This window comes from Aulonocara stuartgranti, assembly GCF_965226115.1.
Source record: "Aulonocara stuartgranti genome assembly, chromosome: 1".
In the NCBI taxonomy this organism is placed as follows: domain Eukaryota; kingdom Metazoa; phylum Chordata; class Actinopteri; order Cichliformes; family Cichlidae; genus Aulonocara; species Aulonocara stuartgranti.
The window spans coordinates 19,600,297-19,624,239 of NC_138939.1; the positions used below are offsets into that span (position 1 = coordinate 19,600,297).

General features: G+C 42.0%; 1 protein-coding gene across 3 annotated transcripts in view; it reads left to right on the forward strand.

Moving 5' to 3' along the window:
- The window catches only part of zfhx3b (zinc finger homeobox 3b), a 151,249-nt gene that overhangs the window by 2,884 nt on the left and 124,422 nt on the right, over positions 1 to 23,943 (forward strand). For 2 of the 3 annotated variants that reach the window (XM_082555309.1, XM_082555313.1), the window contains exon 1: positions 4,706 to 9,577. The exons of the other annotated variant lie outside the window; for it this stretch is intronic. The gene's annotated coding sequence lies outside the window, so the exon portion shown is untranslated. Of the gene's footprint in view, positions 1 to 4,705; positions 9,578 to 23,943 lie in introns of those variants that run through there. 3 annotated transcript variants of the gene reach the window in all.

A 23,943-nucleotide genomic window follows, 5' to 3' on the forward strand; every position in this document is an offset into this window, starting at 1 on the left:
TGGATCAGATTCAGCCGATAACACCACAAAGTTGTAGTGATGCACAGCGTTGCAAATGATTTAGTAACTACTTATCTGACAGAATTAGAAGTGTTACTACATTGTTCCTGCTTGCTGCTAACACATCTGTCACTCTCTTGTCACTGTTTGTGTTACTGCCTGTGTGTTTTTTAACACAGTAAAAAGTAAAAGAGCCCTTTCCTGCCACCCCTCCAAACCTCCAGTGTCACATATGCAGTAGACACACAACAAAAATAAAAGTGCTTGAATTAGGTAAAGGGCATTTCTGTCACAGCAACGAGGTCAGTTGATTGCTGCACACGCGCTAAAATACATAATACAGAAGTGATCTTAGCACGATGGCAGGGCATGTGAGATGCGTGCTCCTAGTAGCAGGGATACAGGTGTCATTACTGAGCATCATCCCTGTGCCATATGCAAGGCTTCTGACTGTCTGCGTGACAGCTCCGAGTCCAAGTTGAAAAGTTCAACTTGTGAAGTTGATTTTCCTCTGAGGAATTGCTTTTATAAGCCATCTTTATGGTCATTCATTGCATTATTATACATATATATTTGCATATATATTGTAGTAACACGACACCGGTGACAATAACGCTCGTGCAGACCTCCTGGTTTAAGGTCTTAGCCCTGTGCTCCTGTAATTTTTCTGTCACTGCAAAAAGTAAACACCTTTGCTATTAAATCCCTTAACAAGCTAACACCTAAAAAAAAAAGAACAGCACCATTAATCACCGGTTTTTATTGGCTTCAGGAACACTCACCTCCGCTGAGGTATTTAGAGAACATGACCACAACCCTTCCAACTCACCACACACAGCATATAGGTGGGGCTGCCTGCCACCAAGACGAGGTTTAGGAGAGCTGATAGGGGTTAAGCATCCATAATTCTGCCTCAGTTGCTTTGACCAGCTTAAATTGCTTTCACACAACCAGAGGGCTTCTTCACAGTACTGGAGGTTTGATAGCGTGGGGTTTTGGATGAGCCTGTTGGCTTTGTTTCTTAACTAGATGCAGCACAGATGCTGTCTCTGCATCAGTAGGGCGTTGTGTGGAGAGGTATGATATGGGTAGTTGATTTCCATGCAAAATTCCCTACGATCCCAACCTTGTCTGTCTTCACTTCTCTCACTTGTCTGAGTCGCAGCCTGCTGACTGGGTGTAGTAAATAGGTCCTGAATAGCCGCTGAATATATAAAGACAAATCAAAAGCTGTCTTTGTGTTCACTTTAGATTGAGCTACACCTGTGCATTATATCTGCTATGGATCATTTTTCTTGAATTGCCATCAGTGTTGTTATTCACTGTCATTGATTTGAATTGATTAATTCTCACTCCAATAATCACCAATTGTGTGGTTAATTTGGCATATTTAAAGCCTTATAATATAACCTGGTGGATGCTCTGTTATTTCAAACTCTGTCCTCTAAGTCCTCCCTTGGTGCTTTTTTTAAATTTATGCATTCAACTGTTCCTGCCAGATGATTATTACTGTTTTTATTCTTGTGAATCAACGGTAGGCAAACTTGAAACTGTGTCTGTCCCGTGTGACACAGGCCATTGTCTGCAGAAATATGGTGCAGCGTCCCAGAGGCTGCGGGTGACGCAGGATTTGGATTTGACCTCTGGCGACAGTCCTGGATCTGTGTGTTTGCCCTCCATGTCGCTTCCACCTGTCATATTTTATCTCGTTGTGTTGTTAGGGGGTATTTCTTTACATCAAGGAAAATTAACTCTAACTTTCTCGCGTTCGATTGAAAATTCAGCGAGCACCAAGTGGCATTTAAATAAGTTTTGCGCTGTGAGGATCTGCGAGTCTTCTCTTTGGGTCGGTTTACCATCAGCTAAAGTAGCTGTTGCCTGGAGTGGTCATATGGCTCTGATTTGGGATCCCTCTGTTTCAGTGAGCCTCTCTAAAGCGCGTAAAACCCCACGAGTCCCGCCTGTCTCACACCCAGTATCTGTGACAGCAGCTCTAAGGATTTCTCCACTATTCACTGTATCCCCCGATCTGAAATATGCATTATCAGAAGGCCTAGTCTGCGCTTATTTCCTTCCTCCGTTAACAGTGCGTTGCTTTAAAATGATCTCGACATTAAATACGAAATTTATCACATTTGTCCTTAAAACTATGTAGATTGTAATATTTGCACAAGCCTTTGCCTTATGTTTTGTTTTTAGCTCAACGCGTGTTCTTCCTCGACGCTTTTATTTATTTTTTTCCAAATATATATTTCTGATTTGGAATTTCTATCTGGCAACACTTGCAAGATGTTTAGATCTGCGCAGAACCTGACATCTTCTTTAGAAAAATACGAAAAGAGAAAAACATATATGTATATCTGTGTGTGTGTGTGTGTGTGTGTGTGTGTGTGTGTGTGTGTGTGTGTGTGTGTGTGTGTGTGTGTGTGGAGTTAATCGCTAATATAAATCATTAGTTTAAAAGAAAGTGGCTGAAAATGATTTTGTGTACTTGAAAGAGGTGAGGTGTGATGAGGCTGGACTGCTGTAGAATATCACTGCTCACACGCACTTTTGTGCTGTTGTTTTTACAGTGGTTTGTGAAACATTTGTACACTTGCAATTCGCCACTACGGCGATTACAACAAGAATAACAACAACAACTGTTATTATTATTATTATTAGTATTATTTTAATTTTCTGCCTATAAAATATGATGCGACAGAGTGATGCCCCCACTACCACCGCACACATACACACACGCAGATACACACGCTCATGTAAACCATGCACAGAGGGGAAGGAGGCAGAGAAACAGGGAGAGTGAGACAAGGAGTCACGCTCGCTGATTTTTGGGGGAACGTACGTGTGTGTGTGTGTGTGTGTGTGTGTGTGTGTGTGTGTGTGTGTGTGTGTGTGTGTGTGTGTGTGTGTGTGTGTGTTCTTGATGCGATTCAGTCGCAGTGGTCAGGGGGAAATAATCTGTACAATCAAGCAAAGACAGCAAAACATCGGAGATTTTTTAATGTTTTACGACATTTTTCGAATATTGACAGAATAATTATGGGTTAACACGACCGTCTTTCCAAAATCCAAACGTCAAAACTGTTTCTGAATAATGCATTTGATCATTAATAAGGCAGTACTGGCAGGGCGAGTAAATGGATGAGAGAGAGGAATTGATATGCCTTCTTTTTTCTCATGTAAATGAGGCAGACTGACCAGACGGTCGCTCGTCATTTATTCTATCCCAAACTCTAAAATCACAACACCAGCAGCAGGAAGCAGGTTCTCTTTTTTTTTACACTTCATGTAGCATTCAGAAATATGACGTAAGCTTTACCCCCGTGTTGCTGGTTTGTATGTATCTATCGTTAACATGTAGGTTAAAAAAATAAAAACAATTTTACATTGTCAACAGACATATTTCAGATGTAGCATGCAATCTCAAAAGAGTTTAAAAAAGAAAAGAAACGTGCAGGGCATATTTGTCCAAGGGAATTTTTTAATATCAATATTTTATTTCAGAAGCACTGGATTAACAACCTAAAATAAAAGAGCAATATTAAAAAAAAATTAATAAAAAATAAAATCACATGAAATAAACAAGCAAATACAACAGCAGGTAGAATATCCCCTTATAAGACATTACAGAAAAAATACACAAGCAAACAAATAGATCCATGAAAATACTGTAATAAATCTAGAAAGCATGTGAAATATGAATAAAATGATCCAACACACTATGTGATATGTGATGGGCAAGAGTGTAAGTGAAAGAGCACCAAAGAAGAGTCCAAACGTTGCATTTGATTTTGATAAACAAAAGATCCACCACAGTGATCAGCTGCATCCAGTCAGGAACATTCTGGGGGTGCCAAAAATGGAGGGGAAAAAAGGGGGAGGGTGGGGGGCTAGAAAGCTAGAGGCCACAGGCGTGTGTAGGTTTACTTTTTTTTAAAATTGCTGGTTTAGAGAATAAAGCCGAGGAAATAAAATAGTTATAAGTAAAGGTTTGCAAAAAGATGTTTTTCCCCTGTCCACAAGGCACGTGGCACACATCCTTCAAGGATGATGGTGGGAAATCATGTGTAGAGTGCAAAGCATGTTACATTTATAGTCCCCAATCCAAAACGATTGTAAAAAGTTAATTTAGAAGTGGAATAGCTGCACTTTTGATTATTTATTTGTCTCTTTTCTGAAGTTGTGTATCAGCAGATTTCTGCAGGACGCCCCGCTAATTAGGCCAAAATTTCGGTTTGATCCGAGCTGGGCATGTTGTTCTTTTTCGCTCTCGGTCAGTCAGAGGCTATTTCAAAACTAGGATAATTTTCGGAGTGAATCTCGTGTCCTTAATGGTCGGTTAAAAAAAAACAATAAACAAAAACACGTTTGACTGAAATGTCTGTGATTTCCAACGTTGAAATCCCTCGCCTATTTTGTCCACGCGATAACCTGAACGTGTTTGCGTGCCTCGTTTACATTCGAGTCCGTTTTTAAGATGCAACCACAGACTCAAAGGCAAAGGTGCGCTTTTGCAAAGACCTGGGTCCGCAGGCGCTTGGCTTCCATGAAAGAGCTGATGCGCTACTTGATCCCAGTGGTCAGGCTGAACATAAGAGGGCGCTCCCATTGCACCTGGCTGTGCTGCCCTATCCACCCTAGACACACGGAGCCGGACACCAGCCTCTCTCGTGGGTTCTGCAGCGGTAAACAGCGCAGGCTCAACTGTTACATTCGATTGATTATTGAGTGAGGGAAAAGGGGAAAAAGAACAACAAACATGATTTTAAGAAAATTGTATTTTCTCAAAATTTCAAATTATTCCGCATCAGTAAGTTGTACCTTTTTATGAAAAATAATAATATATTGAAAAGTTTTTAAATGTCTGTATTTACAGTTAAGATGGGTAACCTGGGCTCCAGTCTTTCTAGCCTATTATCAGCCCAGCTGGGGTCACTGAGCGGAGGATCGAACCCGCGGGCCGTGCGTGTGGCGTCTTTTAAATGTGTCATTAACATCTTCACTAAAAAGAAAAATCAATTTAATTTTCGTCGTTAAAAAAAATATTTGTGTTGTTTCCCTTTGTGTCTCAGCCTGAGCTTCGAGTCCACACGCAATTTTTATTTATATTTCCACAGCATAAGCTCGCTCAGTCGGTTTCCTTAAGAATTTCCTGATGCCCTTTTCATATCTGTTTACCATAGCCTGAACACATGACTGACACTCCTCTTGTTAATATTGCAGCCTATGAACATCTTAAATCCCTAAATCCTTCGGAATATAATGGTCGTTATCTCTTTATAAAGTTATATGACTTTTCTCGATAGCAGCTTTCATCTTTAAATACTTTCACCCCTGCTCATTTCCTCTGTTTCCCTTTGTGCTTTGTCTGGGATTCCGAGTGCATGGCGTACACGCGCGGGCACGCGTAACACGGGAGCACGGTAGCCGATCTGTTAAATAAAGTAAATGTAATTTAATTTGAACACATTAAAGTAAATATTTCTAAAAGCTGACAAGTGCTACACGTGGGTCTCTGACAACCATCACAGAGTGCCGGTTCAAGCACGTTAGTGACGATTATTGGGGGGAGGGGGGCTCTGCCCTCTGAATGCACAGTTTTGTTCCTTGCAGTCCTTCATATGGTCAAGCACTTTCATGTGCTCCGCATCTACGGAGAATTTTGCATTTTTAAGCTCCTCTGCCTTTCTTTGTCATATCCACGGGCTGTCATAGCCACAGGTTGTGTTGAATTTGCAATGCCACTCATCGATGTATGCCTATTGAGGCTGGCACGTGGACAGTTATCCTTCCCACTGAGAGGCGCAATTGAATGGTGGTAACACAAAAGCTTCAGACCCTGTCAGTTCCCCCTTTTTCTCTTTTCAGTGATGCATAGGCCCTAAAAGCATCAAGGCCTCTGCCTGACTGCTCTGCCTTTGATTTAGCCTACACTATACTCAATATGGTCGCTGATGGAGTAATATCAATCAGGCCTTTGCATAAATTTGTAAACTGAAGTTTGCATTGTTAGGCTTTAGGCGACTGACTGGCTCAAATCTGCCTCCTACAAGCCTCAAATTACACCACACTCTTTTATTATCTCGCAGCCCCTTTAACTCCTCTCGCACGCTGTTTTCAACCTATTCATTTTTACAATCTCTTCTTCCCGAGAGAGCAGACACGTCGCAAATCCTCGAGATTCCTGCAGACTGCCTCTCACACTGCAAAAATGCGAGCTGTTCGAAGGGGCGATGCAGTTGTCTTGTTTTTCTAAGAGGGGCATGCTATACAGGCGATGCCGCATTGCTTAAAAACAGGTATCAGTGCCTACCGTGGCTTGTGGAAGGCAAGTGCTGAGGAAATGCCGTGTTACAGCACACCATATATTTTACCAGCAGAGAGAGAGGGAGGGAGAGAAGGGGGAGAGACAGACAGAGAGGGAGGGAGGGAGAGAAAGAGAGCGATGGAAGGGGGGAGTTGGGTCTTGGCCATATAGGATACAATGTAAGAAGTTTGATTTTCATAGGCTCTTCAAAGGAATATATGCTATTGGATCTGTAGAAACGCCGGGTCCCATGGGGTTTCATAACCTTTCTAACCTTTAAGTCAAAGGCCCCTGGAAAATATAAAATATGGTCTAGCATTCATCTACCATCTTCGCCACTGCACCATCACAAAAGGCTAAACACATCGGCTGTGTGAGATCCTCGAAAAAAATAAATAAAAATGAAACACATTAGATTTGTCTGTGCCATGCATTTCTATCCGAGACACGCGAAAACAAGCAAACAAACAAAATACATGTTCGGTAGATTTATTAACCCGGTTAAAAGTCGTTTCTTACCAAAGCTTTGTATACTGGGTACTTTGAATCTGTATGATTGGGCAATGTTTCGGCCGGGCTATGTTTGCCTTTTAACTGTTAACTCTGCGTCTGAATTCACCATATAGACCCAGGCTAACAAATCCGTATTGTTTCAATAAACATGGCACGTTGTGTTATCAGGGAAAGCTACTGCTTGTATTCAGTGGACCAGGGACTCTATATGGAAGTGTTTGCACAGAAAGTGTGCACACTAAGAGTGAGGGATTGTCCATTTCCTCGGAGAATCAACAATAAAATTATCATACCAAAGAGCACTGAGAGACTCAAAGGTTGATTTTTTGCAATGCGGTCTTTTCATTCGGAGGAAACGATGGGACATCAGTTACAGAGGAGACGTGCTTTACGGAAATATTATTAAGACAAACAAACGCAGAACCTCAACAAATTCATGTTCGGATCGATCATGAAGGCTTTCAGAATTTCCTGAACACGAAACACCTCAGGAGGAGATGAGACACTGACCACCTGGGCTTCCTGTCATAATATCAGTGTAATTATCACAGCATAGCAAATTCCATGCATACAGACCGGAGTGGACCAAACAAAAAAACGCCTGACACAACTCTGTCACCTTGTCACACATTTATAGTGTTATTATTATTATTTAAGAGAAGGTGCACTTATTGAACACGATGCTGCCAACAAACAAAATCAGTTTAGTAATAGATGTCTTGATAGCCTGTTTCCCCATCACTCCTCTGTGTTTCAGCAAGCCTTTCACTGATGTGCTGGGTAAGAAACAATATATGTATATTTTTTAAATAGCTACTTCAGGCTTATGCACATTATAAATAGCCTTAAAAATTAAATTAGATATAACACACATGTATATGGTTGTGGTTTCAACAAGTTCTTTATTTGGTTGGAGTTTTTTAAGAAGCTGAATTTTCTTTGCATACTGTACGAATAAAAGCAGCTCTCACGAGTTTGCCAGATTTACAGGAAAAAAAGAAAAAATATTTAAACCTTTTATGGGGTTCTCCTAATATCTTAAATAACAAATTATTTTATATTCCAACACTGCTATAAGATATTGTGCTGAATTTTATTTGGTCTGCAATTTGGAACTGGCTGTAACTGTAAGGACGACACGTCCTTTTCATACCTTCTCCGTCAAACTTGCATTTTGCTCTGTCTTATTCTATAAAACCAAATTTGACAATTTCACATTTCCGTCAGGTGTCATGGCTTTGTTTGCTTTATTTCACTTAAATATACGCACACACATTTTTATGCGAGTTGAGAAACACCTCATTGCTCTAAAGTTGCAGTAGACTTTCATATACGTCTCACCATTGAGCCAGTCACCGTTGTTTTAATTTGATTTGATTTTTATTTGGGAAATAAACGCAAGAATTCAAAAGGATTCCCTTCCATGTTTTTGCAAGGGTCGATCTACACGAAGTTGATCAAAGTTTGACATTTTTGAAGGCGCGCAACACCGCTGTTTAATGCCAACTTCAGTCTCTGGGCAAGTGGCTTTCCTCTTAATGCTTCAAAATGTATAAATGTACACGTACATATAACCTGTTAGTTCTAATATCCAGGGAACTAAGCATGCTCTTTTTTCCCTTTGTTTTTTGCGGGTTACAATAGTAAGCTATACCCTGGCATCCTGCATGCTGCTGTTACAGTACACTTTTGTATAGATGTGGAAATCGCTTTGAAAAAAATAATCATCCCCCCGCAAATGTTTATTGTAGTTCTTTGCAAACACGACAGGTCGCTGAATGGTTACAGGTACACTGTGCCGATGACTAGCAGGCGAACTTTTCTGGTTATTTCAGCTGCCGAGAGTCTGATTTGGTTTTCAATAACTTCTTTAAACGTACAATCTAAACTCACTTAAAAAAAAAAGAAGAAGAAGAAGAAGAAGAAACATAACCCTCCGTGCAGCTTTGACGAGACCAAATTGGCTCGCATGGACCCAAAAGAGACTGAATAAAATAAAGCCGGGCTGCTTATGCGCTTTAAGTGACCGAAACATGTGCATATCTTTCATTTTAAAAAGCAAAAACCGCGACAAGAAAACGTTTTCAAAAAGTGGAGGAAAAAAAAGAGCGGAAGAAAAGCTGCGTCCGTGGCACCGGGCTTTGCCTGCTACGGCTGCCTGCTCCACTATTAACTTTCGCTGCCTTTCCTCTAATCAAACTCTTACTTTCCGCTGTTCTTAATTCCATATTTTCAATTCCTGATCATTACTTTCCTCTTTTTTTCTACTTGTATCTATCCATCCATCCCTCCCTCCCTCCTCTTTCTCCCTCCCTCCCTCCCTCTCTCTCCCGAGCTCTCTCCTTTGCTGAATCTTATTGATCCAGAAGGCGGCTAATTAGCCCTTCCCTTCGTGCCTGTGTAATGAAGCACATGCGCACTGAATTAATCACAGCCATTTTTTGCAGGAAACTAATTAGCAGGAATAAAGATCCAAAGAGTTTTTTCTTTTCAATCATCAGATCTCACTTTCACCTCTTCCTCGCTCCCTCTAACACAAGACTCATCGCCTGCTTTGCATCCAAATTATTTTTATATTGCCTTTAACAACTAATAGTACCTACTTCGTTTTTTACACTCCGCAACAACAATGATCTTTCTTTTGCCACCCTAAGCGCAAACTGACCAAAAGGGGACTGCCTTGATGGGATCTTTAGCTAAATCATCTCAATACTGGATTAAAAAGCGAGGATCACAAACCGGCAGCGAGAAATTGTAAGTTTCAACTTTGCGTTTGTCTCTTTTCCTCTGTTTCAGCGATCCTATTCTTTTCGCTGTCTGACTTATCTGAATCTCTCCTCTCCTATCTGTTCGTAGTTTTTTCGTGTAGCGGACCTGGCTATTCTCACGTTGTGAGAAAAGGCTGGCGATCACAAGTTCATTTCATGCAAGTAGTTGGTTTATTCTCGATTTTTATTCGTATCGTTACCTGTGTTTACATCAGCGTCCGTCCTCTCCTCCTCATGAATGGAAGATAAGAAATAGGCAAGACAGCGATCCACTCCAAGCAGTTGATCGTGGAGAGAGGGGGGGGGATAAAAAAAGCACGGTTTTAAAACAAATGTGTGCTTTTCGGTGGGATCGGGGAAAGGTGTAGAGGGTTTGTGGTTGTCGAGAAACGTGTTTTGAGGCACAAACGCAATGAGAGAGGGCTGTGCTGAGCGGCGGACGAAGGGCAGCGGCAGCTCCACATGAGCGCTGCCCAGAAAAGGAGCTCCAAGTCCAGCTAGTGGGGTCCGTGTGTGTCCGGCAGATGGGAACATCTCTCTCTTTCTAAATTTTGACAGATTTCACACTTGCCACATCCACGGGGTTTCACCAACGTCGTGTGCTTATAAAATCCTCTTCTGGATAAAGACATTTTTGTTCTTCTCCGACACGTCTCTGTCTGAAATGGGCAATCCCTCCGCCCTGCCTTAGTTCCTCTAGCTACACTTTCCCCCCTTTACCCCACTTTGTCCATCTTTTCTTTTTTATTTTTCATAGCGGTTTGCCTCTTTCAAGCGTTGTTTTTAAGTCGATACTCGCTCATTCACTGACGGAGTCACATGCAAATCGATCGACGTGTGTGTTTGTGTGTGTGTGTGTGTGTGTGCGTGCATGAGCGGGTTTGTGTTTGCGGGCGCGGTGTGTGCAATGTGAATGTGGTTTGTTGAGGGAAAAACGGAGCCCAGGGTCTCCTTCGTGACAGGAGCGGATCAGCAGGACCTTGTACACGGACAGCCTGAGAGTCTGAGCAGCGCTGCACAGAGCAGACATGCATTTTAGGGAAGACGGCGACAGCCTGCGTCTTCTGCCTCGAACTACTTGGCTACCGTATCTGGACTTTCAAGAAAAGACTTTTCCCCGAGAAACGTTGACCAGAAAGACAACAACACATTTCCTCATTTGACTGACCTTAAGCAGACACTATCATTCCAAAGTTACTGCCGGAAACTTTAAGCGTGGTCCAGGCTAAACCTGCAGGTCACTGAATGCATTTAGTGATCGCTTGTAGGAATAAAAAAAAAAGAGTGAGAGAGAGAGAAAAGAAAGTCAAACTGGATATCTTCAAAATAGAACAGACTGCATTGTTGAGTGGAAAACACACGCCTTTTGAAAGAGATGGTCTCAGCTGAAGAGGCCTTTTTCCCCCAATACAGTTGATTATAGCTTTGATAGGCCAACTAATCTCCCCCTCCCAAAAAACATGAATCTGATCGGAAAAAATAAAGAAATCGGAAATTCTGTTGCCTTGACTGTAATTGAAAGATGAAAATTTCTGTAAATATCCTCAAACATAACGACTACTTTTCAGGAGGACTTGGTCTATATACGGCTTTTTAAAAAAGCGGCGAGAATGATTAGGTAATCTGCGATATATTTCGCGACACAGAGTCGGGAATAGAAAGAGAGAAAAAGGTTTTTCCGAGCGAGCAGAGGCATTGATAGGATATGTGTACCGTTTGGGGAAGCAGAAAGGGGGGTGAGAGGCTGTGTGTGTCTGTCTGTGAGGGGGGGGGGGGGGGGGGGGGGTAGGTCAGACAGCAAGAAACGGGGGGAACAGGGGTCATGGAGTGAGAGCAGAGATAAAAAAGACAGAGAGGAAACCCCCTCGCAAACAGCCGAGGGATAATGGGGAGAGAGTGGGTCTGGCTGGGGGAACAGGGTGATGGTAGGCTAGTTGTTGGCATGTTTTGGGAGCCACACAAAGCCCGTATGGTTGTCAGCATCTGCAGGATTAAGACTTATTTTAGGATGGGAGAAACGAAAATAGATCAGTAACGGGTTTAATACAATTAAACGTTCATGTAGTCAAGAGGTTGCAAGAGAAAGCCCCCCCCCCCCCCCTTAAAAAAGGGGTGGGGGTGCTGCTGAGGGTAGGAGTGCAGAGGGGTCAGATAGCCATGGGCCATAGAGGAGCAATCAGAGGAAGAGGTCAGGTAAACAGATCCCTACCTTTCAGGCTGTAGAGGAGCAGACAGAAAGAGATTAGCACTGCCAGAGAGAGGAGAGACCAGCATTCTTATTTTTCTTTGCATTTTTATCGGTAATCTGATTCACATTTAAGTCATTTTTTTCTTCTTCTGTACTTTGTATTCCAGTGTCTTTCTGCGACTGCAACAGTAACTTTTATGTGCTTCGAATTTTAAAGGTGTTAATATAGGACAGGTAGGCTGCTGTGCCAAAACATGAGTGATCTCCCTTCCTCCCCTGCCTGACAGTTAACGCTCCACATCCTCCCTCTCTCTCCCTCTTACCTTACAAAACAAAGACAGCAGAAATGTTTACTGTCATCTCACCTGTCTGATTTTCCTGTCTTGCCTCATTGTCATATTTATGTTTAATTATAACAGTTCTAGGAAAAGGTATAGGAATGTCACTGGCTTTATTTTTGTGTAATCTATTTCACAAATTGTCAGGAGCTGTGTTTGGTGTCGCTAACTGTAGTATCTCAAGCTCATCTCTGACTGTGATAGTGGAAGTATTCCGCTCAGGTTTAAAGTGCTACCAGAGTGATGTATTTACCACAGACAGCTTGTGTAGAAATATTTGAGGCCATCGTATTTATTTTGATTTGATTTCTTGTGATCAGAGTTATTTCTCCCTCTCCCTTAATATCTTTCTCAAGACTAGGTTATCATTTTTGTTTAGAAGAGTGTTTTTTGCCAAAAGCTCATTTTTAATATTTCCATAAATCCAAAACATTTCAACACAAATAGGTATGGCAAATCACCTAAGCAAAATATGAAGGTAGTATATTCCCTATGTTGACAATAAAAGAAAAAAAAAATAGCTTATGGATTTATTTCCCAAATTTAATTGTAATTATTTTTATCAGAATTTTATTAGTGTTATAATTTTATCTTTTTGACATCACACGGTGGGATTGTTATGTGAACGTGATGGACAAGTATCTAAATTCTTTTTCTTTCTTTGAAATCAACTGGATTTGATTTTCTTCTCCACCCCAATAGCACTGTGGTGCATTTCGTTGTGAAGCGTGATTCTGGTTGTGATTTATCGTGTACTCACACCTGGTTATTTCTGTGTTCTTTGTGTTGCGATTGTTATTCATAACATGAAGGCAATATTTGGTGTCGTAAAGCTCTGATATGATGTCAGTATTTGCTGTGGAGATGTGCAGTTGCCATTGATCTTGCACGGCAACAAATCGGTTGTCCACTGTTTGCACTTAGCCACCCCCTCATCTTCCATTACAATATTTGATGACAGGTATATTCAGAGAATTCAGGTGTCACTTGACCGAATGAGTGGGAACAGCAGGTCCAGTTTTGTAAACGAGATAAAGGGGAGTTGCAGTCATCACAGATGGACTTGTTCCGTGGTTTGGGGGGGTAGCACAGAGAAAGGGGAGACAGCGCCTCTGGCTGTCGTAACCCCTTCTCTTCCTCTCCATCTCCCCTCTCTCTCTCACTCTCTCTCTCTCTCCTCCCTCTTTCACTTACCATCCTGTTCTCTGTGTTTTTGCGTTTCGCTCTCCTTAACTCCCACCTTTCCGTGCTTGGGCACCGGTGCCGTGGGAGAGCTCGCTGCCATGTCCTCTGTCGGAGAGAGCCCTCTTTGGGTGAAACAGTAGGCTTGGGCCATGTAGGAGACATTCAGCACAGTTTCACTTGTGTCAGATAAAGTGTGTGTATGTACATATAGAAAACAAAAATCCATACTGATTTATGCAAAAAAAAAATTCTCCATATTATTATTATTATTATTGTTATTGGACGGTTATTAAACAGTCACCAGACAGTTATTTCCTCCTTTCTGTGTATTGTCTGCATGTAAGTCAGATAGTACAATATATGTGACTGGCAGTGATCACAGACGATGGCTTTTGAATTTGATGTGTGATTTTGATGCATGGTCATGCAACAAAGACCAGTTTTTCCAGCTGTCCTGCAGCCGAGGGCCAGTATTTGCAGTATTTGTGTCATGCTATCATAAAGAAGCGGGCAGGGGGAGGAGGGTGTCTTAGTTAAACACAGATAGTGAGAAAGTGGGATGGGAGAATAGAAGGGATGTCATACTCTAGTGTCTGTGTGTGTGTGTGTGTGTGTGTGTGTGTGTGTGTGTGTGTGTGTGTGTGTGTGTGTGTGTGTGTGTGCGTAAGCATGCCTACAGTGTGTGCATGAATTCTCTACCTGATCCCTAATCCCAGTGGCCCCCAGTGTCCAAAAAGAGTTCCTCTTTATCCTCAGAAAGCCATTCCTTTTTTCCTTATAATTCTCTCCCTGTCATTTTTTCTTCCGAGCTTTTCTTCATCTTCAGTGTCATCCTTTTATCTTTAAGTGAAATTGGTTGGTTTTTTTTTTTTTTTTTGTGGTTTACTCTTTCACAATATGTTATCGTGTTAACAATCTTGGTTAAATCATTGTGGTAGACAAGATTTATGACTGAGAAAGATGCGCACGTGTCTGTGTGTGTGTGTGTGTGTGTGTATGTGTGCGCGCAGCAGCGTTCAGATTTGTGGGCATACTGCCGTTCTGAAAATCTAATATCTTTTGAGTGTTCCCCATCAAGGTCTTTATATGATACCCTTTTGTTTTTGTAGTCGATGCTTTTATTAATTTTAAACAGTTTCCAAAAATCTAAGCCAGCGTTCAAATCAGAGCAGACCTGTGTTGTGAGAACGCAACATCGCTCTCTTATCATACAGACATTAGAAAGATGGGGAGAAGGAGAAGAACACTCCCCCCCCCCCCCCCCCAATGTTTAGGAGCAAAGTGTGACGTCTAATTTGACTTTCTGTCTGCCATGGAACAGAGTACAATAATGTGTGACACAAATTTATACAAATTTTCATTCAATTCTAACAATAAATTAGTGCCGTGGAAGTCATGAAAAGGGGATTATAATGTGTTTGTGCATCTCCGTCCTTGACTAGAATCTCAGTATTGCTTCTGTAATAAATGTACAATATCAGTTTTGCAGCAAATAAGGCTGCTTGATAGATAGCGGTGTTGTAACAGTGATAAAGACTGTTTTATTTTTGGGTTGCTGTATCGACTGTGAGTGGAAAAGCTGTGTGATGCATGCCTGTCCCGGCAGTATACTGGCAGTATCGTAAAAGGTGAGTGTGTGTTGTGCATGTGTGTGTGGTAGCTATGACTGACTGTGCATCCTATCTGAGGCAGCAGCAGCTAGCTCTTGCATTTAGGGATGGGAGGAACATCGGTTTTGCGTCGGCATAAGGCTACATATGCCTACACGCGGGCAGGGTAGGGATGACAGGGAGGACTCAAAGGGCTGCAAAATTGAACTGAGCGGCACCCCAGCCCCCCATGAGCCCACCCTTCTCTTGGACCCTGGAGGCCAGCATTCCACCCTCCACGCTAGTGCTTATCATCACAAAGGGCAGAATGCATAAAACATGGAGGACGCTTAGACAGAGGCAGCCCAGGTTGCCTTTCTCTCTCTACACTGAGCCCTGGAACAATACATGGGCCCCTCTGGCCTGTGACTCTGACGACACACACGCCGTCTTTTTTGTCCTCCCCTATTTCTTTGTCATCCTCTTCCTCTTCCTCTGTGTTACTGTGCTCTGTGGAGTGATAACTGCCCTCGTATTGTTTATCTGTGTCTGTGAAATCTACTTTGTGTAACCGAAATGTAAGCGTGCGTGCGTGTGTGCGTGGGTGTGTGTGGGTTGCATGAGGGAGAGGGAGTGACAGGTTCAGAAAAGTGACAGTGCATCAGCTGCATAGCTCCTGCTTTCAGTGCGTGTGTGCGTGTCTATATATGTCTAATAAATATACATATATTTTTTTTATTATTATAATATTATTATTATGTTATTCATATAATTGACCTATTGAATAGATGCCAGCATTTAGTAATAAAATAAATATTTTATATAAAAGAAGCCATCAGCACGCCGTTTTTTCTTGTTGCTAATTTATGCCAGGGTCATCTAATGACCTAAAATCATGGCTTATATTAATACCAATTAAAGTGTGTGTGTTTTAAAATAACAGATCAAATACTATGTGAAAGTGATGCTAATATTTGTTCCTCCATGCAAGTCATTCTCCTCTGCTACTGTGCCCTGTGTTAACACTGCTACACGTGCATAAACAAGCTGTATTTGACTTTTTTTGTATTTACTTACTGACTGATTCACTGATACAGTGAGGTAAAACTGCAATTCGAGTGTTTTTTCTTAATGCAGTGATATTCTATTTTCTTTTTTCACTTCTTGGTTGTAGCTTTAGTTTTGGTTTCAGATTTAGGTCATAATGATTTTAATTCCCTTTCTGTGCTTTTGCATAGCATCTACTCCGCTCTGAGACTGTGACAAACAGTAGTTATGTCTGCCTAAGGAGGTATTAGTCTGCATCTGTCTATGCGTTATGAGTGTCTGATAGCTGGGCGGTAGGAATGTACCACTGGGATGTGCTGGACCCCAGCAGGTCTATGGCACTTCCTCTCTGTGTACCTCACAGCTTATCCTCCTCAGGATTACAGAGAGAAGAAAAGAAAAGAGTGATGGCAGGAGCACCCTTTCCCTCTCACACCCGCTTTCCTATTTTTACTCACACGCACACACACATACACACTCTCATACAAATCCCAACAAAAAGTGTAATTCACTTGCAAATGTGTAGTATCCCGACCATGTTGCACGTTGAGGGGATGGAGAGAAAGAGAAGGCGAGGGAGGGGCGGAGATGGAAGGACTGTAGTGTATTTCAGCATTAGACAAGGCTGAGATGAAGCTACAGACTGCTGCTTCCTGTTCATAAAAGGCAGCCGGCTTCATCTGTTCGCCGATAGATTATTTAGGAGTTTGCGCACATCATCTGTTGTTTTGTCTGTGTAAATAACTAAATGTGGGCATGTGTGCATTACAAGATGTCGTACAGAGAGCATGCGAGTCAAAACTTGCCATTTGTCATTCCCCTGGTTTCTCCTGAGGTGGCCTGGTGTTGCTTGCTTGGTGCCCTAGGCGACTGATCTGCCAGCAGTGAAGGGGTTAAGAAGCAGGGATAGCCCTCTTTTGTCTCTGCGGCCCTCTTTGCCATTGTTGTGGTGGAATTGAGCTCAGTGCACCTCACTTGACCACAGCAAAGCAATAAAATGGCCTCTAAGTGCTGTAGCCTCCATAGTCTTCAGATGTCAGCTTTCTTTCAGCTTCTGCATATAGTTTCCTTTTTTCCTCGGTGTTCACTGTACCGTGTATGCATACCTTCTGTGTATTATATTTTTACTAATACATTTAACATAACATGCTGATGCATTTTATTACTCCTACATGACTATATATTTTTTTAACTGCATAGTGAGAAGAACTTTAGCTCTTTGTGTGTGTTTTTTGTTGGAAGGTGCACGTAAATCAGAAACGAAATTCTTTCATTTTTTTAGTTGGTGCTGTGATTGGTTGGATTATATAAAAGAAAATAGCTGTGATGGTCCTTTCCTGAAAACAATATCAATATATATGTTTTCTTTATTAGCTTTCAGTGAATATAAAGCAGCATGGAGCTTTATAGTATGATGGATTTTTATGGAATTGTGCTTTTTTTTTTTTTAAATACATACAATCTGATCACCACCTAAGTCATTATCAAATGAAATGAATAAATTAAAGCACCAGCTGAATAAATGACAGCAGGCTTGGATCCTTCAGTTTTTAAGCTATACACTGTATTTTATTATTTTATATTTTCAGTTCTAAAACAAGTAATAATGAAACAAATGCAGGTCATGATATACATATTTCATTTGAGAATGTATTATTATAATGTGGTGTTACCGTGTTCGAATGCACAGATGATTGTTTATAGCAAAGTCCCACCTTGGCAGACGCTGTAATTAAAAAGAAGATATACTGCATGTGCGTCTGTCGCCGTCTCACCTCGTCAAATAAGCATCTACCTCTTGCAGTGAGCATGTCCATGGATTTATGAAAGATTTCTGATTGGCTCAATTATAATTGCCACTGTCCCGAGTTAAAACCATTTATGGCAGGTGTCACACACACAGGCAACATTATATGGGACACCAACCTGCAATTAAACTAGCAGTTCTTCAAAACCACGATATTACTGCAAGCCTCTACGTTATTCTGAATGGTGTCTCTGTCTTGTGTGCCTTTGCCTCTCCCGTCTCCTCTCTTTGCTTTCCTCCTCCGAAGACACGTGTGGGTTTCACTCTGGGTCTCACTGTACCAAAAACAAATGCTGTTTCTCATTTTCCCTGTGTTAAATGAACAAACATAAGGACTTCAGTGCCTCATAATAAATTGATTAGAGAGTGCAGACTCCCACACAGCAACACCGAAAACTGAAGATGTACAGTGTAACTCTGCGTGTGTGTGTGTGTGTGTGTGTGTGTGTGTGTGTGTGTGTGTGTGTGTGTGTGTGTGTGTGTGTGGCCAGCAGAGGAGAAGGCATACTCTCGTTTCCTCCCTAAGCAACTATAAATGTATATTTATCCAGTTTCATGGCATTTGTTGTCTCGTATATACCTTATACTTCCACATATGTTCTCAGCGCTGTTTTGCACCCAGTAGCTGAGGTCTCGTTATGACAGCGCTGTGGCGTTTATGTATTTGATGCGTAAATCTGGTAGACTGTTTGGCTTTCATTCTGATGTTTAGTGTCACAGACCTGAGATCTGGCCTAAGCTGGAGGGGGTGGGGTAAGTCCCATGGGGCTGAGACAAGGCTATAGGGCCGTAACAGACCGGTGACCTCGGCTTTGTGACGTCATTCGCCTCGTCTGGTCACCATGGAATTCATTTTCCCTACTGTTTAATGAATGAAGATGGGGGCCCCGGCTAGTTTATGGAGCTATTAGTTTTTCTGCTGAATATGGAGACCAATGTAAGAATAAGACAGCATAATGGCAATTTATAATAATGACTTTAGGTTAAAACATCCCTTTTATAACTTCTTCACGTCTGTTAGACTTTGGTTTCATTTTAATTAAAGTTTTCTTTTCCTCTTTTATTGAACTTGTGACTTTTCAGTTTTACTCAGGTGGCAACACGTTGCAAGCATTGTTGTACAAAAGAGTAAAAAAAAACACACCCTGACCACATATAGGAAGTCAGGCTGAGGTAAGAGCTAGACTCAAAACGGATACTGACTGTTACAACAGTTTTTCTCCTCTTTACATGCTTGTGCCAATTCTTTGACAATAAAGATTCTACTTTCTCCCTTTCAATGTAATGTTTTCTCCTTCCTCTGTGGAGCCTTAAAATGTCTTTTCCCCTATAACAACTCTATATCATGCAAATTTGACTGAGATTTTAAAAAGGCTTCATTTGTGTAATTTGGGCTGTATGTCTTATGTAAATCCAGTGCTGTCCCTGCAAATCAGACGAGGTATCTGTACGAGGACGAGGAAGGCTGTAAAAAAGGCTCCTCTTACTGCCTGCTTTTGTTAGAGCCAGGTGTTTCCTCATGTCGGATCATGCCCTGATGGGGAACAACAGGCCACATGGTAGGTGAGAACCAAGTGTTTAATGCTAGCGGATAGCTTTTCTTTCTGTGGTCTTCCTGTGCCACAAGCAATGCGCAGAAAAACTCTTGCAAACAAGCAGAGTAGACTGGTAAAACCGCTCTCTGTGCTGAGGATTAACACAGGAAGTAGCCCTTGTATGGCGTAGGAGCTGTGTGGATGAACTCTTTCCCTCCCAGCAGCACCAGGAGCAGGACAAGTGTGTAGATGACACAGCTTTTGTTTACACTGGAGAGAATATGGGTTTGGAGGAAAGAGAGAAGAGAGAGAGGCGGTGGTCAGGGCAGGGGGAGGGCAGACACCAGTCTCATCACTTCCTTCCTTTCTGTAGTTTTTCATATTTTTTTTTTTTTTGACATTTTTCACAAGTTGCCATTGTCAGAACAACAGCAGACAGAAGAGGAAGTGTATAACTGAAGCACATGTCCTGTTAAAACATTTTGCATGAAACATAATCATGGAACATAAATGCGTGAAAAGTTTTTTTTAATGTTTTCAGGCTCTGTCTTTGATCGGTCAGCTTGATCTCTCCTGCTACATCTACCTTTTTTTCTCTACTAGACCAGGAACATTAAACAAGGCTGTAAGTTTTGACCCTGATCAAGACCAAACACTTGTTTCCTATGGGTTTTGTTTTTTTTTAACAACTGCGCAATCATATGTGCAGATGTTCATGGCTGTTTAATTGTACATGGAATATATATGAGTTCTTTCCTGCCTTGTTATAACAAAACAGCAGACTGACACCTGCACTCTGTGTCTCGTTGAGCCCTGTGGTCAGGGTAAAATGTACTTTCACATGACAGATGGGTATGTGGGGCCTTCAACAGGAAGCCTGGCTTCAGTGTTTCACAATCTCGCCAGAAACAAGAACTGAGTACCCGCACTATGGTGAGTCGTCCGCCTTTTTTGTAATGGATGCCAGCTTGCCTGTAGTGGGTACAAGCACGGGGTGGAGGGAGGGGTACCCCAACATAAGTGGACCCCTGAGACCTCCTGGAGGGTAGAGGTGTGGCGAACGTCTGTTTTGGGCATGGCTTGTGTCAGCGTGTTTAGCGTTTGCCTGTGAGGGCATTTATATGCAAATGCTAAACAACCTATTGGGGTAGCTAATTACAGCAGGGCCTTTGTGTGTGCCTGGCAGTGAGAAGCAGGGAGTTTCTAGCACGCCAAGCCTGGACTTCCCCTGCTTGTTTACTCATTGTCTTTCCTTATTACCCCCTCATTGACACTCCCCTTTTGTGTGCCTGTGCCGTTTGCCTGCTTGCTGGCTCCTCCCCTTGTGGTGCTGGAGTTAATGTAGCAGATTAAAGAGGCAGCACTCTGGCCCTGTTTATTTCCTCTTTCATCTGGTGGCCCAGCTCTTCTTTACTCTGTAGCCATCCCTCCCATAGCTTTTGTTTAGCCACCACCCATTCAGAAAGGATTCAACCACATAAAACTCTCGCTCTCCTACAACTAATGCTCAGCTAATTACGTTGCGTGATAAAAATGCATTTAGGTCAGGTTTTAATGCAATGCAAATTTATGAGCAGGCAGAAGCAAATATTAACTTGTAGAGCCACTGATAGTCATTGGTTGGGGACAAAGGTACACCTCCCTTAACTGCCAAATATGAAGGTTTTTTGTGTGGTTTCACTGTCACAGCTGCTTTTTTTTCTCTTCTTTTTTTTTCTTTGTTGTCAGGGACTTTAGAGCAGCAGGATGCACTACAGATTTTCCAAATACGGAGTCTCCTCCTAGGCACCTGTGCAAAGATGTGCTTGCTAATAAAATCACAATGCTCCAAAGAATAATCAAGGGTAGCCCTGTTTGTATTACTGTATACAACTCAAGTTTCAAACGTGAATAAAACAGACTTCTGAGTCATTTGTTGCTATTTGTAGTAATGAGAGTACAACAAGTCCTTGAATTTAAAGGTAAATGCTGTGTAATTCACAATTAAAGAAAAAAATGCTAGACTTGAGCTAATTCTCGCCAATTCATAAAAGTGTTGTGTGTGTGTGAGGACACACTTTAGGATCACTTGGTGTTTGTGACTTCACGGGATCATCATGTGCTCGTGTGATTTAAGTTTTGAAAAGACAGGCTTTATTTCCCCTGTTTTGTAGGTCCAGACACCTGGATTTTCTGCAGTCATGATACTTTTATTTGTTTCAGAATATGATATGGGTTATTGTTTCTTTTGAAATAAAAATGTGTGCATTAGAATATCTTACTCACTTTTCTCCATACAGCATGCAGCTACATCAGACTGGCCTTGCTGCATTCTTGTGAAAATGTTTTGTGCTAAAACAAAGAGAGAGGAAGAGAGTAAAAGACCTGGTTTAGAGCTGTGTCTCACTTCATTTTACTACCCAAGTTTCACTGTTTGTTCCACAGTTTGCCACCACCTGCACCCCTTACTACACTTATAGCAACTCCCACTTTCATTTGCTGACATACACTTACCCTCACACACATATATGTAATGATAAATACTTTGGGGGGGGGGGGGGGGGGGGGGGGTGGGCAGCTTGGTTGGCGAAGGAAGTCAAAATGGATCAAAGGCCATGTGTGAGGAAGCCGGACTACCTCATAGAAAACAGCTGCCCCTTGCTGTCTCTGCCTCTCACCCTGACCTGACAGCAGCCAGAAATATGAGGCCTCTCCAGACCTCTGTCCTGGGAAAGAGGGACAGGACAGCACACATACACTCTGAAAAGCTTTTGTTTCTGCTCTCTCTCACTCTCACTCGCTCTCTGAGACATACAAAGAAGAAAGAAAGCCGTTTGTCTATGCTCATTCACTCATTCAGCCACAAATAGAAATCTTCGTTTCATATATACACTCCCTCTTCCACCCTCACAAAACCATTAAATTATCACATGCTTGATTTCTCTTTATTGTCTGTTTGTTAAACTGTTTCATTAGCTGTTTTAGTCAATTTGGCACAATTTGTCTGTCAATCTTCCTCTTCCTGCAACTGCCTTTCTTTGCAATTCTCTCCTGCCAGCAACATTGTGCCTGCTCTTTCTGTGAGCGGGCCTTCCTCGACACTGTCTGAGAGTGCTTTTCTTCCCCTATGCTCTTGTCTCCACCTTTCATCACCGCATTTCTGGGATTTCTCTCTCTCCGCGCTGCTTTTCTGCTGTGTTCAAACTCTGACTGAGTTGAGAAAGGCATTCAGCTCCCTAATCCGGGCTCCCTCTATCAGGAATGCTAATACGTGTGATTGTGTGACCCGCTGAAGCCCGGCAACATCTGCAGGAGCCAATGGCGAGCCCCTGCCCTCCCACACCCACTGTGCCCCCTGCCTTTGAGCGTTCACTCACTGCCATTATTTCATTGTTTCACTTCACGCCTGTGACTGGGCAGTGCGGTTAACCCTCTGCTGCTCAAACCAGGCTACATGCAGTCCTCACACAGGGCCAGAGGGGAACTGTGGGGGGTGTATGGGTTTGGGAAAGCCCTTTCCCAGGACAAGTCCCCCTGTCAGCCCATCTGGTCTTCTACATACAGCCCTACCCCTCGCACTGTTTACTTACGCATTCCACTACTAGTCAGTGCACATTTGTGTGTTCATATGGTTTGTTTAAAAGTATGGTCACTTGTGAGTTGAGCCACAATGGCAGGAATTACCATTTGCGTCTCACTACACATTCTCCACGGGTCGATTTTGCTCTCTCGGAGACATCAGGAAATGGAAACTTACTCTTGATAGGGTGAGATCTGAAAGGATTGTGGTGTTAGCCAATAAAAACCTGTTATTAAATTTTCAGGCACCTCTTTGCCAGGTATCAGAGTTGAAAGAAATTATTGTTGAGATAGTGTCTGTTTTCAGAAAGATGAATTACTGGTAAAGCTCAACTGACAAAGTGAATCTGTGTCATGCAGGAATGTTGCTGATTGAATTACCCTTTTCTTCAGCCCCGGCTGTACTCCTGCATATGTATTCAAGCTACACCGTACAATAGACAGGCAGAGCAGTAGATTGGATTTCTGTGTGCTTCATTCACATTCAAACATTTACCTGTTAAAGCTTTCAGATCGTCAGACCTGTCAGAATTCGGTCGATGTGACTTGTTTGTGCCAGATTCTAGTCAGAAAATGCATGTGTACATCACACACACTGTAGTGTTAAGGCCGTAATGCTAAAAAAAAGCCAAAAGAAATATTTTATACTTGAATTAAACTTTAGCCATTAAGCTGCTTGTTAGCTTTAGTGCACACTTACTGATTTTAGGTGATGCTCAAGTTTCTCAGTGTCAGTTTATTGATGAGTATGACTACAGTGGACTTTTAGTTGTGGCTGTTTTTATTTTGGGTTAAAAAAAAAAAAAAGCCGCAGCAGTAGTAGTAAATAAATACTGCATTTGCAGAAGTCTATACCAAATGAGAGGTTTTAATTGTCTGTCAGTGAGTTCAGTGTGATTGTTGTCTGAAACTGAAAAGCAGCTACAAATTTTTTCCAATTGAATAGAGAAAATCAACTTAACAAGTAAAAGAAGTACAGAAATAGTGTAAGCTTTGTACTGAGCTGATCCAGAAGAGACCGAAAAAACACTTGAAAACACACATACGTTGACACATGTTCAAGCTGCATCAATGTTTTTGTCCTTTGTTATCAAAAGCATGATTA